General features: G+C 41.1%; 1 protein-coding gene and 1 long non-coding RNA gene across 14 annotated transcripts in view; one reads left to right on the plus strand and one right to left on the minus strand.

Moving 5' to 3' along the window:
* LOC117042284 (neurexin-3-beta) overlaps window positions 1-15685 on the minus strand; it is a 421258-nt gene that overhangs the window by 141503 nt on the left and 264070 nt on the right. The window lies entirely within an intron of this gene.
* On the plus strand, window positions 3346-5279 carry LOC117042360. Its single transcript, XR_004426070.1, has 2 exons — window positions 3346-3421; window positions 4944-5279. It is a non-coding gene; the product is annotated as an uncharacterized LOC117042360 (long non-coding RNA).

Genomic DNA, 15685 nt, shown 5'->3' on the forward strand with positions numbered 1-15685 from the left:
CAGCAACTTTAATGAAAACAACACAGACTTTATCAGGAAACAAAAATACTTTTACAGGAAAAATTACATTCAACCATAGTTCATAAAATGATTGGATAGTTTGATTGGTCATCTTAGAGAATGAACGTCATTACAGTAGTACTTTAGGTGACCTTGGACTATATGTTGTCCCCTGAAGCACAGCTCTATGAAATAACCACCTCTTTAATAAGCATTTGATTGTTTGTATATCAAGTGTGGAGAACCTTTGGTCCTCCAAGATGTTGTTGAACTACAGCCCCCATCAGCTCCAGCAAGCATGGCCATTGGCTAGGGAGGAAGGGATACAATGTCTTGAGGACCAAAGGTTCCCTACTTTTTGGAGTCAAAATCTGATTCTTGACAGAGAGAAGAAACATTAATGGAAAGTGTCTATACAATAAAGTACCAATGGAATCTTCTCATGTAAGTGGAAAGACTGCAGAGACCAGACTCGTCATTCATAAAACAATAACAATCTACTTATTTTTGCTACTTGTGGCCCCTTTTGCTACTTGTCCCCTTTGTACATACTTCCTTGCCTCTTATAATCAACCCCCAGTAATCCATTCATCATTTGTATCTCAATGCAAAACACATTACGGGGAAATGATAACCATTGAAAACATCCTACCATCTTCTTCCTGATCTATATTTGGAAGAAAGAAGTCATCAGTCTAGGAATATTGCTATCACCACCAAAGTGAATTCACAGGCTTTCCTGCAAGTATTAATCTCGTTTTATATTGGATAAGTATAATTCAATAAATTTAAACTACATCTGGTGAAGGGCTGGAGGGAGGCACCCACAGATTATAACATTATCACGGAGAAGGGCTTCACTAGTTATGAGGAATGGATACGCAAGTGATTCACATACCCCTGCTTGTTATGCTTCTGGTATGACAATTGAAGGAGGAAATTGTGTGTCTGTCCTATGTATGGTCATAAAATGTTTGTAGAGTGGTACCTCTGGTTAAGTACTTAATTTGTTCCGGAGGTCCGTTCTTAACCTGAAGCACCACTTTAGCTAATGGGACCTCCCGCTGCCGCTGCACCACCAGAGCACGATTTCTGTTCTTATCCTGAAGCAAAGTTCTTAACCTGAAGCGTTATTTCTGGGTTAGCGGAGTGTATGTAACCTGAAGCGTATGTAACCCGAGGTACCACTGTATACCCCATGCATATCAACAGAAGAGTGACAAACAAATTTCCTCAGATATCACGTTTGAAGCACAAAATGCAAACATACATTGCTCTCGCACACCAATATCTAGTGCTTTTTTCAGGGGGAACTCACAGTAACTGAGCTCCAGCACATCTCAGGTGGGTTCTGGCACCTCTCAGGTGGGCAACATTGCCATTCAAAGAGAACAAGAGTGGTTGGTGTTCATGGTGAGTTCCGGAAACTATTTTTCTAGAAAAAATAGAACTGCATATCCCAAGGCATCTGAATGAAGAGTATATCATTACACTTATAATTAGCATGACTCTGAACAGGTTCATATTGTGTCTTTCCTAGTCAATGTTAAGTATATAACTGCTAAGAAGAAGAGTAATGTCAAAGAAAGTAAACTTTGAGATGATAGAGTTTCTCTTCTGAAAACCAGAAAATTAATTAATTAATTTGGTGACGTACCATATTTTTCCTTGTATAAGACTATATTTCCCCCTAATTTTTTGAAGTTTAAAATAAGAGGTCGTCTTATACATGGATGGTGCATAGAGCATTTTCTTAATTTTGAGTCCTAAAAAATAGGGGGCATGTTATACACAGAAAAATATGGTATATCCCACTGGGTCTGACAGCAGAATAGCAATCACCTTTCCTGTATGCAGGAGGAGTCATGAGCTCACAGGAATCATCCCTTCTAATACTGTGCTGATTGCACAAGCAATTATATGTGCATATTGGCCAGGAAAGTGTGTGAACTAGTTCTTCCATGCTGCTTCTGACATCAAACATTAAAGGATGAAGATCTTTTGTTTGAGTCACAAAGCAAATATATTTTCTAAAATTCCAGCAAGAAGCTAAATAGAAGATAGACCTAGCAAAGATATGCACATCCCCTTTGCTACCACGGATGAAAGCAGTGTGAGAAGGCAAGAGGACAGAGAAAGGCCTGTTCATTTCACCTGTGAAATCTATGCTGCCCAGGCTCTAAGGCCACATCCATACCATAGTTTTAAAGCACTTGTACCCTACGTTAACAGTCATGGCTTCGCTCAAATAATCCTGGGAACGGAAGTCTGTTAAGGGTGCTGGAAATGGGGTCTCCTAACAACTTCCAGAACCCAGGATTCTTTGGTGTGAGCATCACAGACAGAACTCCTCTCTGCTGATGGAGGGATACTCTGCCCCATCCTAACCCACTTCAGCTGGTCTCACTCTGTTAGCATTTTCCAACTCTTACCACTTGTATTATTATTTTTTCTCATTCAGCATTTCACAAAGATTCTTCTCCTGCACAGCTAAATGGTGTGTTTTCTTTCTTCCCTCCCTGCCCCTTTAAACAAAAACTCAGACGATCTCAATCCAGAGATCCATGCGGCCAGTTTCTAAGCCAAAATGGGTTTTCAGACAGCAGAAATAAAAGAACAATTCAGACACTGACAGACATTGCATCTTGGTCTGAACACTCTCACCGCTGTTAAAAGTGGAGCAGAACAGCTCAAAAGTTCCAGTAAATTGCACTGGGCATTTGCTTCCAGGTGGGAATATGAATACAATCTGATGTGCTCTCTTCTTCTTGAAGATGCTAATAACCTTTTCTTGAAGATGCTAATAAGAATGCTGCACAAAACACGCGCGCACACACCTGTTCTAAATAATCAAGGCAGGCAGTGCAATCTGGCATCCAAGAAAACAAAAGTAATGTTTCACGGTGACGTAAAAGACATGTTTTTAAAGGAGAAATTGTGACTAATATTTATTTCTAAAAGATACTCTTAAGTATTTTTAATACCACCCTTCAATCATATTCCCTGAAGTGGCTTAGAAAAAACCCAATACATTAAAATGTAAATACAAAAAATAAATGCTAAAAGATTATAAAAGCAACATAAAACAGTCAGTAGGATTAAAACGACATCGAAAGAGCTGAGGAAAAATGAGAAGAAAATAGGTACCAGGCAAAACTATCTACTGTAGGGGGAGTATTCTACAACTGGGGCACTATCAGTTTTGTGTAAGTTGAGGCAGGGGATCTTTTTGGCCTGACAGGCCAGGTGCTAATCTTCCACCACCTTCACAGGCCAACTCTTGACAGGTGGGCACGACAACCCACCTATCAATCATCTGATGTCATGATGATGTTCCTTGCAGAACCAGCTTGTTGCTAGGCTCTTTGGACAACAGATTTGCAAGCCCTGTGCCAGGTGATGGCCATCTGCCTTTTAAAAGGTGATTTGACAATGGATCAATCAATGCCTAAAAGCCTTGATAGCTGAATAACATTCTCCCTCTCTCCCTGCCGTGCACCTCAGGATATCCACGTCAACAGAAACTTGGGAATATGCCCTACCACTAACCTACGACCCTTCCCCCCATATCGTGGCTGGCTAGTGCACTTGTGGCCACAACGGGATGTTGAGGCAGTTAGGAACAGCATAGTGCTGAACCAATAATTTTGGCCATCCCCTCACCCCACCCCAGCCATTGGGAGGGAGAGGAGTGAAAACAGAAAGCCTCTAAAGACAAGAGTCAGGCAAAATTCATTGAAGTTTCCAGTAACTTATCAGAATACCAGAAGCAGGAAATGTGGCCAAAACTTCATTTTTTACTTATTTTATGGCATTTATATTCCATTTTTCCTCCATGGAGTTCAAGGTGGTGTGTACATGGTTGTCTTCCACCTCACTTAATCCCCACAGCAACTTTGTGAGGTAGGTTAGACTGAGACTGAATGACTGGCCCAAGGTCATGCAGTGAGCTTCATGACCATGGAGATCCGAACCTTGGTCTCCCAGGGCCTGGTCTGACCACTCTAACCACTGCATCATGCTGGACTTCATGTAAGTCACATGAATGCGTCTCCCCAAAAGGAGGGGCAGGTAATCCCTTGAAAAAGAAGGTGCTCAGTTCACCTGTCAGGAAATTACAAATGACAGATGAAGGGGCTGTGTAAGAGCAGATCATAAAAACTGCTGTCTTGCCCAGCCCAGCCAAACCCCTATGGCTTCAGTACTTATCCCAGGCTAGTCAAATCTTGAACACTATTACTGCAAAACTTTAAGGGATGGTGATAATGTAAGTCCACTGTGAGCATAAATCTGAAGATGGGTGCTGCTGCTTCCACTCTTCAATGGTTCACTAGTAGAAACAGGGATGTTGTAATAAACTTCCCAGCTATCGTAATTCCATACTTAGCATGAGCTTACGATCTGAATCAAATATGCTAGATTTCTTTGGATAAAGCGCGGTATAAAAATTGAAGTAATAATAATGATAATGATAATGATGATGATGATGATAATCAGTGCATCCTAGAACACTGTACTGTGTTTTCAGGTTTTCCTTTATAACGTTATTACTGGTAGGTTTGTTATTCCCTGCGAAGAATAATTTATGTTAAAGCTGTTTTTAGTCTGTCCACAGAGTAGTCCATTTGAAAATTAAAGGAAAAGCCCATAAACACAGAGAGGCATCAACTAAGTACAGCTAGCCTTGCAAGAAATTGCCTGGCCATCTTGTTTCTTTCCCAACTTTTGCACAGACCTATCAAGGTAACCTACTTGTGCTTCAGTTTCCCCACTGAAAAGCATCATTAAGGGACTTGAACAGAAGAGCAAACTATTTTCATTATTCAAGTTTGCTTCAGTTCCCAAGTATTTGTCCTTCTTCTCACTGCATTCCTTGTTTGAAAAAGTTAGAGAACTTGCTATTCTGGTTCAGCTTTTCTTTTCTGTCCTCTCATTTCCTCTAGTCCACGATGACCTTGACCTCCTCTTTCCTTCTGATCCTGCCATTTCCTTTAAGCCTTGCCTTCGTCTTTCATTCCTCTCATTGTGATGCTTTTATTGTCAAGAGCTGAACTTCACACCGAGGCTACCTCAACCCACAGGCTTTGGAACAAAAGATAACATGGGCATTAAAAAGCACCAGGAACAAGAGACAGAATTAGCAGGCAAGACTGCAGTGGAGTGAGAAAAGAAAGTCAACTAAAGTTAGTCCTGTGATCACCCAAGTGAACTTGTCCCTAAGTTTCTACTGGCCTCAAGAAACCTTTAAGATTACAAAAACCATCCTACTTCTTAACTTCCACTTTTCTGCTGAATATTTCCTTTAAGTTCCCTGGCACAAAATGTACAACATTCCAGATTCTGTAGTATAAAACATCTATACTGGTAACTTTGTAAGAATGCTTAAGAATTTTTTCTGGCTGTGAAACACAAGTTAGTGACCAGACTAAAGCCACCAGTAGGCTTCATGGCTGAGTAGCTACTTGAATCCTAGTCTCCCTGTTCTATGTCCAAAAACACTACCCACTGCCTCACACTACCTTACACTTAATCCTCACATTCCACACTCCAGAATATTTGAGTGTCCTAAGCTTGAGTGACAGCTCACAGGTCAAAAGGGTGTTCCTGGGGCTTAGACCCAGGTGTCAAAAAGGATGGCAGCCATAATCAGGCCATCAACAAGGTAAGTAGGCAATGTGCTAATGCTGGTACAGCAGGACCTTGGACAGCTCTAAGCTGACAACTTCTTCCAACAAGAATTTGCCCTATCTACCTCTCAATTGTTCCTTCTCCTTTCTGGGAACTAAGTCAGAAAGATTCATATGGCCTGTAGCCAGATGCATTGTGGGTGCATTGTGTGTGTTCAGGAACGGGCACTGGGAGACATAGGGCCTTCATGGTGAATGTGCCAGTTCCTCAGGGGAACCTAGGTCAGGAGTCTCTGGCTTAGCGGCAGGGCCCATGTCTAGTGGGTCTTCTGCTTGTTCCACTGGCCCTCCTCCTGATCTAGTCTGAACAAGCCAGGGACCAACATCGACCAAAGTTTCATAGTGCCTATGAAGCAGAAAAGGGATTAATTGAAAGAGTATTTGTATAATATACCTGTTTTCTTTTGAACAACTCAAATCCAGCTAAACCATAAAAACTTAAAAAAAAAAAAACAACAACCTGGAATTGACATAGAGGGAAAGCAGCCAATCAGATCAGGAACTGTAAAAATAAGTGCTGTTTAATTACAATTTAATCAAAGGTGTTTTGTTGCTTATTAAAATTAAGCCAGTTTATTGCCAGGGACAGGTGGAGAAGAGAAAGTTAAAACAACCCATCTGCCTTTGTAAATGGATATTTAAAAATGAATAAATCATGGAGACATTACTGAAACATTGCTTAAAAAAAACAAAAACAAAACAAGGATAGGTAAATCAGGTCCTCATTTGTTAATGTCTACTATGGGATGGTGTCTCTGACTGGCACCATAGCTATGAAATGGGATATGTACAGAGTAGAGAAGGGTGGTATTTTTATTGTTAGAATTATGATTCCATTTTGGCTACAGTGGAGCAAACAGGGGCTGTCTGCAAAAAATGGTGTTATTCATTGGAAGGTGCCAAAAGTTGCATAAAACATATGGGAGGTAACAGCTCTCTTTAGGCATGAGAAAACTCATACTGTGTAGGATTCCTGATTTTGGAGGACCTTGTAAGGGCTGCCCTTATGAACTGACCCAGAGCCTGTGTTCATGGAGGCCCTTCTTCGTGTGCCACCGCCACAAGAGACCTGGAGAGCAGAAAGACAAGAATGAGCCTTTTCTGAGATGGCTCCCCATTTGTGGAATGCTCCCCCCAGGGATGTTCACCCTCATTACATATCTTTAGGCACCAGGCGAAAATGTTTCTCTATAACCAGGCCTTTGGCTGATTTAACCTTCAATGGCCTTTTAAATGTGTTTGTGGGATGAGGTGTTACAGGTTTTACCGTGTATTTTGTGTTCTCATTTTTTTTTTTATGCTGTGAACCACCTTCTGACCTTCAGATGAAGGGTGCTATACAAATTTAATAAATATAAATAAATAAATAAGTAGTACATATAGGAAAATCTACTTTCAAACCCCTTTCAGACCTTGCTGCTCAACATAGCAAGGCCAGAGTGAGGCCTGGGCCAGCACACACAACCTTGCTCCCCCCCCCCACCACAGGGACAGCTCAGTCATTAGGCAAGGTGAAGCAGCCAACTTGGGCGGTGAAAGCCAAAGGGCTGACACCCCCATGGGCGCTCTGCCATCACCGGAGAAACGGTGCCAGTTTTCATCAAGATCTCACCAGAAACCTGCATGGTCATCGCCACAGGTAAGGGAGGCTTTGGTGTTGTGGCGTGGCACATTCCTGTTCTGTGTGAGGCGGAGAAACAGGATGTGCTGCCCCTTCACCTCCTACATGCTTAGATTATTGTGGGCAAAGTATGCACGCTCAAGATGACTTCTCCCATAATATTGAACAGTTGGTCCACGACCCTCAGTTCTTGGCTGCTGAATTCAGAGCTCAATTGTTTCTCAAATCCTGCAGCGAGATCATTAACATAGGATAGAGTGCTCTCCAACAACTGACCTCCTTCCTTTTAAACAAAAACATATTCTTTCATCCGAATGGCTTTGTGTTTTCTGCAGCCTTTCTTTGAGCAAAGGAAATGCTGACATGTGTGTCTAAGCTCCTTCTGTCACCACTGCATGTCATCTGGGCTGGGCTGGGATTGCAGCTGGCACTGTTCTTTCTGCAGGCAGTGGGTCTGGAAAGCACAAAGTTATTGCTCAAGCTGCCAAGCCCTCTGGCCAGCTGTTTATTGTGTGTGTGTGTGTGTGTGTGTGTGTGTGTTCATCCATGGAGGGGTGTGTGTGTGTCTTCGGAATATTTGTTATTATTCCATTTGACCAGAAAACTGAAACAGAAGTAACCTGACAGAAAAATGTAGCAATATTAGTACCCGGAGGTTCTCTGAGCTAAACTGTCATGCACAATTTTCCCATTGCGCAATGATCCACATAGGCTGCTTCTCCATCTATGCCAAAACACCCCCTCATCACATAAGGTTTGCAGTCAACAGCATAAAAACGTCATAAGACGATCTGCAGGTGAACCAGTAATAATTAATCTCACATTGCTAAAGTAGGAAGAAATGTATCTGTGGAAACAGGATGAATGACATCACTGATTCCCACAATGCCTATTATGTATCGTTACATGGCCATGTGTGTTGACAATTCATGTCATCCTTTCCCCTTAAAACAAGGGGGAAGTAGTTCACATTGACAATGCACAGAACTGCATCCCATGCTATGTGTATCAATCAAGTTTCCCCACCACATGAACAGATTTTCCCCTTCCTTTCTCTTGTTCATTCATTCTCTCTCTCTCCTCCACCCCAACCCTCTTTTCCTCCACTGTGGCAACCTACACAAATGTGATTGTTGAACACCTAATGGCAAGGAGCAAAAAAGAAAAAAAAGAATTATTTATTCAAATTATGCCTGGAAAACCAAAGATTCAAGAACACATATAAAATGGGACTTATTTTTAAAGTGAGACAGAATTATTGCCATATGCCATATAAGTGGATTACATGATGGTTCCAAAATTCTCTTCATCCAAGTATCTCCCTGGTTTTTGTTGTTCCGGATGAGCTGCTCTTGTTTCTGAAGTGAAACCAAAGCATCAGAAATACTCTGTTTCTTTCTGTTTCCAGATTTTGCACAGTACACTTTTTGCAGTTGCTGCAGCTAATTTTAGAGCCCATGTGCTGGAGTAGTGATGAGTACTGCATTTTTAAAATTCTGGTTTTAATTAGATTAGGTTGAATGCAACCAAGTCATTGCATGAATGGAACATGCACCATTGGGTGGGTGGGAACCCCAAACCAGATTCTGGTATGGGGACATGGGGTAAGGAAGGCCTGCAGTGTGAGCAGAAGGTGTTCTCTGGTTGTAGCAAGCTGTACCTGCTCCCTGATCCTTTTTTCTTGAGTGGAGATGACAGTGCCCTTTGCATGCACAGCACGAGTTTTACCAATGAGCTACAGTCCCTGGCTTTGGTGTTGTTGTTTCTATATTTATATTTCTTACATCATGGATCCCAAGGTGCCACAGATGTGGTTCTCAGGCGGTGTGATCCATTCTGGCACTGCCAAGACTCAAACCTACTAAGATTTGCAAAGGTGGTGTTCTCATGCACATATGCCCTGTGCATACAAACTACATTTGCAGAAGTTTCTCAGTGCATCTGGGAAGAAGTGACTGTATGTACATGTGCTACCCAATCATGTTTGTGTTTCGATTTAGCTTTCATAAATCTGATGCACACATTCTAACCCCGGAGTGACAAGCTACAATCAGCTCTTGATTTCATCAACTTGTCATGCTTTAATCATTCCTCTTGGCAGATCTTTCAACATATGCTACAACACCATCTTCTAAAACAGGCATTCCCCCAATGCTGTTTTATTAACTCCGTCTTTTAATTTATTTTGAGCTTCTTATAAGATGCAGTCAATGTGTCTGAAGAGAGGCTGTCAGTCTCCGATCCACATGGCTGGGAAGCATTTGAGGGCTCATTTAAGTCCCACAGAATGAGTAAGAGATGAAAAATTAATCAGTGAAAACACCAGCTATGAAAAAGCACCATTAGGGATCTTCTCAAACTGCCCACAACACTGATGGGAATTCAAAGTTAAGGTCACTTCATAGACTCTAATACAGATGCCATAAAGAGCAGAGGGAGTTTAAAGAGACTAGAATCTAGCCAATTCCCTGAAAACGGCGCTTGGAATAGACTAAAATGTTATCAGTTCTTAACAGATGCCATTAGTCAAGACTAGACTGGTTTGCCCATTTTCCTCTCATCAATAATGTACTGAGGGTAGGGCTGAAAGTCTATGCACCCAACTGGACCATGTAATTCATGATACGGGGCATGTAAACCATTTGTATGATGGCAACCCAGTTTTTCCCTTTCAACATTAAAGTAACACAGAAATCAAGGATGATGATACATGCCTCATTGTCTTGTATACATCGTGGTAGAAGGAGATGGTACAAGTTAAGCTAACTGGTACACTGTGCCAGAAAGGGTATTTATAGTACAAATGTCCTGCTGAACTCATTGTATCCCTAGGTAAGTGCATATAAAGTTGAACACATACATGTTACATTTTGTTTCTTGAATTTCCCCAAGACCTTCCTTAAAATGGGGCAACCCTCGTACAACCCTAGTGATGGATTGAAGGATAATCTGTGGCATGCCATGCTCAAAATCAAGCTATTTTGCATTTCATATTCCTTAATAAATACCATTCTATCATGCCACCCATGACAAGTGCAGATTAGAATCCCCATGGATTTTAAAAAACTACAACACACAAGTGAAAATAGCCATCCTTTCCTTGTTTCTTATGATTATGATTATGCACATCACCCTTTTTAGATTGAAGGATGACTCATAAATATTTTAAAATGTAGCAAATAAATGTAATAAGATTTTCAAAGTGGCAAACAAGCTTTACACTAAAGAAACCATAAAACACAAAGCCAATTGAAATAAACAACCAAGCCACTAATAAAAGCAAAGGTACGCGCACCAGCACCATAACCCTAAAATCATGCTCGAAAGCCGAGAGGGTGTATATGTGTGTGATATTGCACCAGAAACAGGTCTTTGAAAATAGATGCAGGGTGGACTTAAATCCTTTATTCTTGGCAACTGACACTTCTCCAGTTTTCACAAACCTCGTCAGTGTCACATCTGAATGGTGAAGTTCATGGATCAGACTACATTCTGCCTAGCAACTCCACTGTGATCTGTTTGGCAGAATCAGTTCCTTCAATGAATAGCCACAATTCTATACTGTACATACACATCTCTCTTCCCCAGCTCTCTTATTTGGTCCCAAAGGTCTCTCTGCTAAATCTCATCTTTAGGATCTACAACAGCCTAGGCATTATCAGATGAAATAGCCCCGTCATAATCTCATGCTCTTCTGTGTTTTGGATAATTCCTTTACAAATAACCTTGAGTCGTCTGCATGTCCTCTCCTCATATCTTAGGAGAGAATCTCACTTTCCCCTTCAACCCCTCCCCCACAAATATTATCTTTTGCTGTCTTCTGGGTGGTTATGTTTAATCTCAGGATTAAGCAGAAGCCCGTAGTTTGCCTTGAACAGCTTATCAGCTTCCAAGAGACATTTACAAGGAGAGAAAGGCTCTGGTTTTGATAGCAGTAATTGTATTTAGCTTGTAAGATACAAGGCTATTTATCTCATGTCTGGGAAATCACAGAGGAGGGAAGAATGGAGAATGCTGGCTGATAAAAAAAAGAAACAAAAAAAACACTAAATAGAATCAAAAAATAAAAAGGGAAGTCAAGAAGAAAAGAAACAACTTCCCCATGGCACCCCCAAGTGGGAAGGTGCTCTAAAAAAATGGACTAACCATTGTATAAAATACAACTCTTTTGGAAAAAAAAGATAAAAGAAGGTGTGAGGTGAACAAGAGCTGGATGAGAAAAGAGACATCTTCAAGGAAATTAGAATTCAATGCAGTTCAGACTCCGTGAATCTTTGCTGCCTGGTTTGTAGAAGCATTTGACCCCATTTTTTGAGCTGCAAAGAACAGACACTGCCTTCCCAATGCTAAGGCCTTCTCCCACTTGCTCCTGGGCACCTGATCTACAATTGCTAGCTGGAGGGGGAAATCTTTATGTTATTTACTTTTGCATTTATATCCCACATGTCTTTCATAAAATTCCACAAATTGGGCAGTGCTCCATCTAGGAACCAACCATACTTATGTCTGGTCAGTGCCTGCATGGGACATTGTCTCAGAACTTCAACCTCATTGTTGTATCACTTGGGAAGACAGGTGAACTAATGCCTGTGTAATGGAAGAAGCAAAGATCACCAGTGTCAAAGCAATGATTCTTCCAGCATCAACTTCGTTGGACTTGTCATGCTGTGCGGATGCCTGATTATCATCTTCCAAAGCAACTACTCTATTCTGAATGTAAAAATGGAAAGCGTAATGCTGGTGGTCAACAAAAGTGGTTTAAAGACTCTCTCAAGGCAAATCTTTTTTAAAAAAGTAGTATAAACACTGACAACTGGGAACACTGGCCTGCAAGTGCTCCAAAGGTGTCATGGACTTTGAAGATGTTTGAACTCAGGACGAGAGGGAGAAATGTACTAAGAGGAAGGCATGCTTGGCAAACCCTCACAGTGATCAACTCCCACCTGGAAACCTATGTCCCCACTGTGGAAGGGTATGTGGATCCAGAATTGGCCTCCACAGTCACTTATGGACACACTGTTAAAACTGTGTTTATGGAAGACAATCTTACTCGGTTATCAGTGATCGCCAAAGAAGAAGAATGTATGTATCATTTGCTTTTAAGGCCACGCCCTTGGACAATATATTTTTTGGGGGGGAGGGTAATGGAGCAAACCCAATCTTAAATAGAACAAACTTATTAGGGAATAAGCCATGCTGGACTTCCATATCAGTAAGCATGCTTTGGTTTATGCTGCAGACAATCCCTTGGATCCCTTGAGTGATCAATATAATTGACATTGGAAAGGAACTTTCTCCAGACTGGCAGTGACCTTGGGAGGTTTCCACTTTCCTCTACAACATGCAGTTTGCTTCGTTCACATGAATCCTTTCAAGTATTTGCTCTGTAAATGCCTTTATGCCAAGGATGGAGAAGCTATGGATCTCCAGATGTTGGACTCCAACCTTTTAGCTCCAGTCAACGTGGCTAATGATCAGGGATGATGGGGGTTGTAACTCAACATCTGGAAGGCCACAGTTTTACACACTATTGCTTGCCTGCAGGCAGAAGTTCAGCAAGAGAGCACATATATTACATGCAAAGGGGCAGGTTCAGTCCCTGGCATCTTCAGTCACTGGAGGAAGTGTAGACAATGCAGAACTAAATGGGCAATGCTTTGAGTCAGTATGGCAGCCTTCTGTGTTCACCATGCCATGAATTCCATAATCCAGTGACTGGGGTCCCTTGGAAGCTTATCAGGAGTTTGTCAGTCACATCAGTAATGAAGACAAATGGCACAAAATACGTTTTATATACCATAACAAACTATCCCCATAATGTGCAGCTCCAGAGTTGTGTTTGGTATGTCTTGGTCCAGCAATTAGAGATGACTCAAGCATTACATCATAGGCAGTAAATGCTTTTTAAAAAACCACATATGAAGCCACATTTAGGTGTTATTTTAACAGATTTTCCTCAACAATTCTACATTTGTTTTTCTTGCAAAACATATATTTTCAGGTGTATTTTTATTTTATTTTTATTTTTTAGCCCAGAGCTACACCACAACATTTTGAGAGAAGTGCAAAATTCGAAAGGCTATTAAGTTCTGAAGGATTGCTGTGTTCCCATGGGAATTCACAAGGATCCAATTAGTCAGACATCCCTAGTCCATATACAGGTTTAGGACCTTGCATCAGGTCTGATGACTTGTCAATCTAGCCCAGTACTGTCTTCCTCAACTGGCAACAGTTCTCAAGTCTTTGGCAGAGGACTTCCCCGTGACCTGGTGCATCTTGTTAACAGGAGATGCCAGTGATAGAACCTGAAGCCTTCTACCTGCTGATCTGCAACTGTGCTATGGTCGCTTTCTTACCACCTTGTGGAAAACTGGGCCAATTAACTAATTAATAACAGCATCACTTTCTTTGCTAGCATGGCTATTGGATGTGATGAGGCAGGATGACCCCCTACAGAGTAAGGTTTTTTGGGGGGTGTCTTTTTTAATTAAATACAAGCTTTGAAAACAAGTGTTTCTTTAAAAGGCAAACAGCTTCTCTGAAGCACAACACTAATTATTACAGGTGGTTTGGTTTCCACTAGAGCTCTGTCCAACCCCTCCTTCACCTCTGTTGCTCTGAAGGATGCTCAGGCATCGCATGCATGAATAAACATACAGAATACGAAGTTTGTTTTAATGTACATTCCATTTCTGGCAAAGCCCCAGATATATTTTGTAAGGAAACAGAGCAAGACAGAAAGGGGTGGGGGAGCTTCCTGTCTCAAACGTACCTATCTTATGTCCATGTCAAGGCAAGAGATTTATTTTTAACACTTCTAAACCATCTTGGATTCTTTCCTTACTTGAGGATTCAGGGGTCGGTTGTTTTTTTTTTTTATAGTGAAATGTCCAAAATATGACAGTCTTTGCTGTATGCAATAAAAGCATGCCAGAAAGAGGTTTCAGCAACTTGTATTAGCACCCATCAGGAATGTAGTTCGTAGATGAGACAACATTCTCCAAATCACAAAGCAACCTTGGAGAAAGCACTCAGTACTAGGAAGCCTACAAGTTATTCCACTTTATTCTCAGACCACGTGGGTGTTGCATTAATTCTCACACGGGAGGGCAATATGAGAACAGGTGAGAGACAGGCATACAGACATCTGCTTCAATTGTGTTGCTATTTTTGATCCATGCATTTCCCCATTACTGTTACTAATGTCCGTTGGGAGCACATATATAAAAATAATCATTTGAATCATAGAATCTTAGAGTTGGGACATCTAGACCAACACTGTGCAATCTCAGCTAAAGCATAATGATTGTTCCTCTGGGACAATGGACACACACAGCCAACGACTGTCCTGCAGTCGCAAGTTATGCTCCACAGGGATATTTATTCCAGAAGCTAATAGGCCCTCCCATTATTTAAAACTATCTGTCCCTTCACTATTGTTACTCCCTTATCTCTGGGTCTTCTTCTGTCTTGAAATAAGTGGCTGAGCCCCATTATTCTCTTCTACTCACTCAGAGGTTCCTCATTTAAGCATTTTCACAAGACCAGAAAGCTCACTCAGTGGCATTGGGATAAAATAGATGCTTGTAGTTTAAGCCATGTGGCATTGAAGGCAGTGGATGCATGTTACACAGATCCATTCTCGTAATGGCTATTGTATGGGCAAAGCCATTAATCACACTGAAAATGCTTAATAGGGATAAAACCAGCATTGAAGATTCAGGTACGGGGTTCTACCAAGTCTCATCAGCTGTTTTAAGGGTCATTGTAGAGATTGTCTCTACATGGTAAATTCTAATTCTGCTTGTGACTCCCTTCAATGTTCCGCTTAACCCGTCACTTTTGAAGCATTTGTAATCGCTTTGTGTTTGAAGCATCTTTGTAGAATAGCAGTTAGCCAAACTCTACTGAAAATAAATTACTTTGGGGTTATTCATGAGCATTTCCTGAAATGTCTAGAGGCTCTTTAATTACCTGCCTATATTCACAAAACCCAGAAACCGAAACAGCAGACTGTAGTATTCCAGTTTAAATTATCCAAATTGTTTGATTATCCACATTCACCATACACTACTATGCAGCCGCAGTTTAAAATAGCCCTATGTGAAGGGAGATACATCGCAATTGAAATTAATATACAAGGCGAAAAATTCTTGATTCTGGGACTTTATGCACCAAATGATGGAAAGTCAATTTTTATAAGAAAATACATGATTTGCTGTTGGATTATTTGGATTATAAATTAGTTTGCCTTGGAGATTTTAATGGTGCAGTTTCCACATTAATGGACAGATCTCAAAGAACTAAATTAACGAACGATGGGAAACTCCCAAAGACTTTTTTTGAAATGGTGGATAATCTGAATTTGGTGGACTCT

Source organism: Lacerta agilis, chromosome 1, assembly GCF_009819535.1.
Source record: "Lacerta agilis isolate rLacAgi1 chromosome 1, rLacAgi1.pri, whole genome shotgun sequence".
In the NCBI taxonomy this organism is placed as follows: domain Eukaryota; kingdom Metazoa; phylum Chordata; class Lepidosauria; order Squamata; family Lacertidae; genus Lacerta; species Lacerta agilis.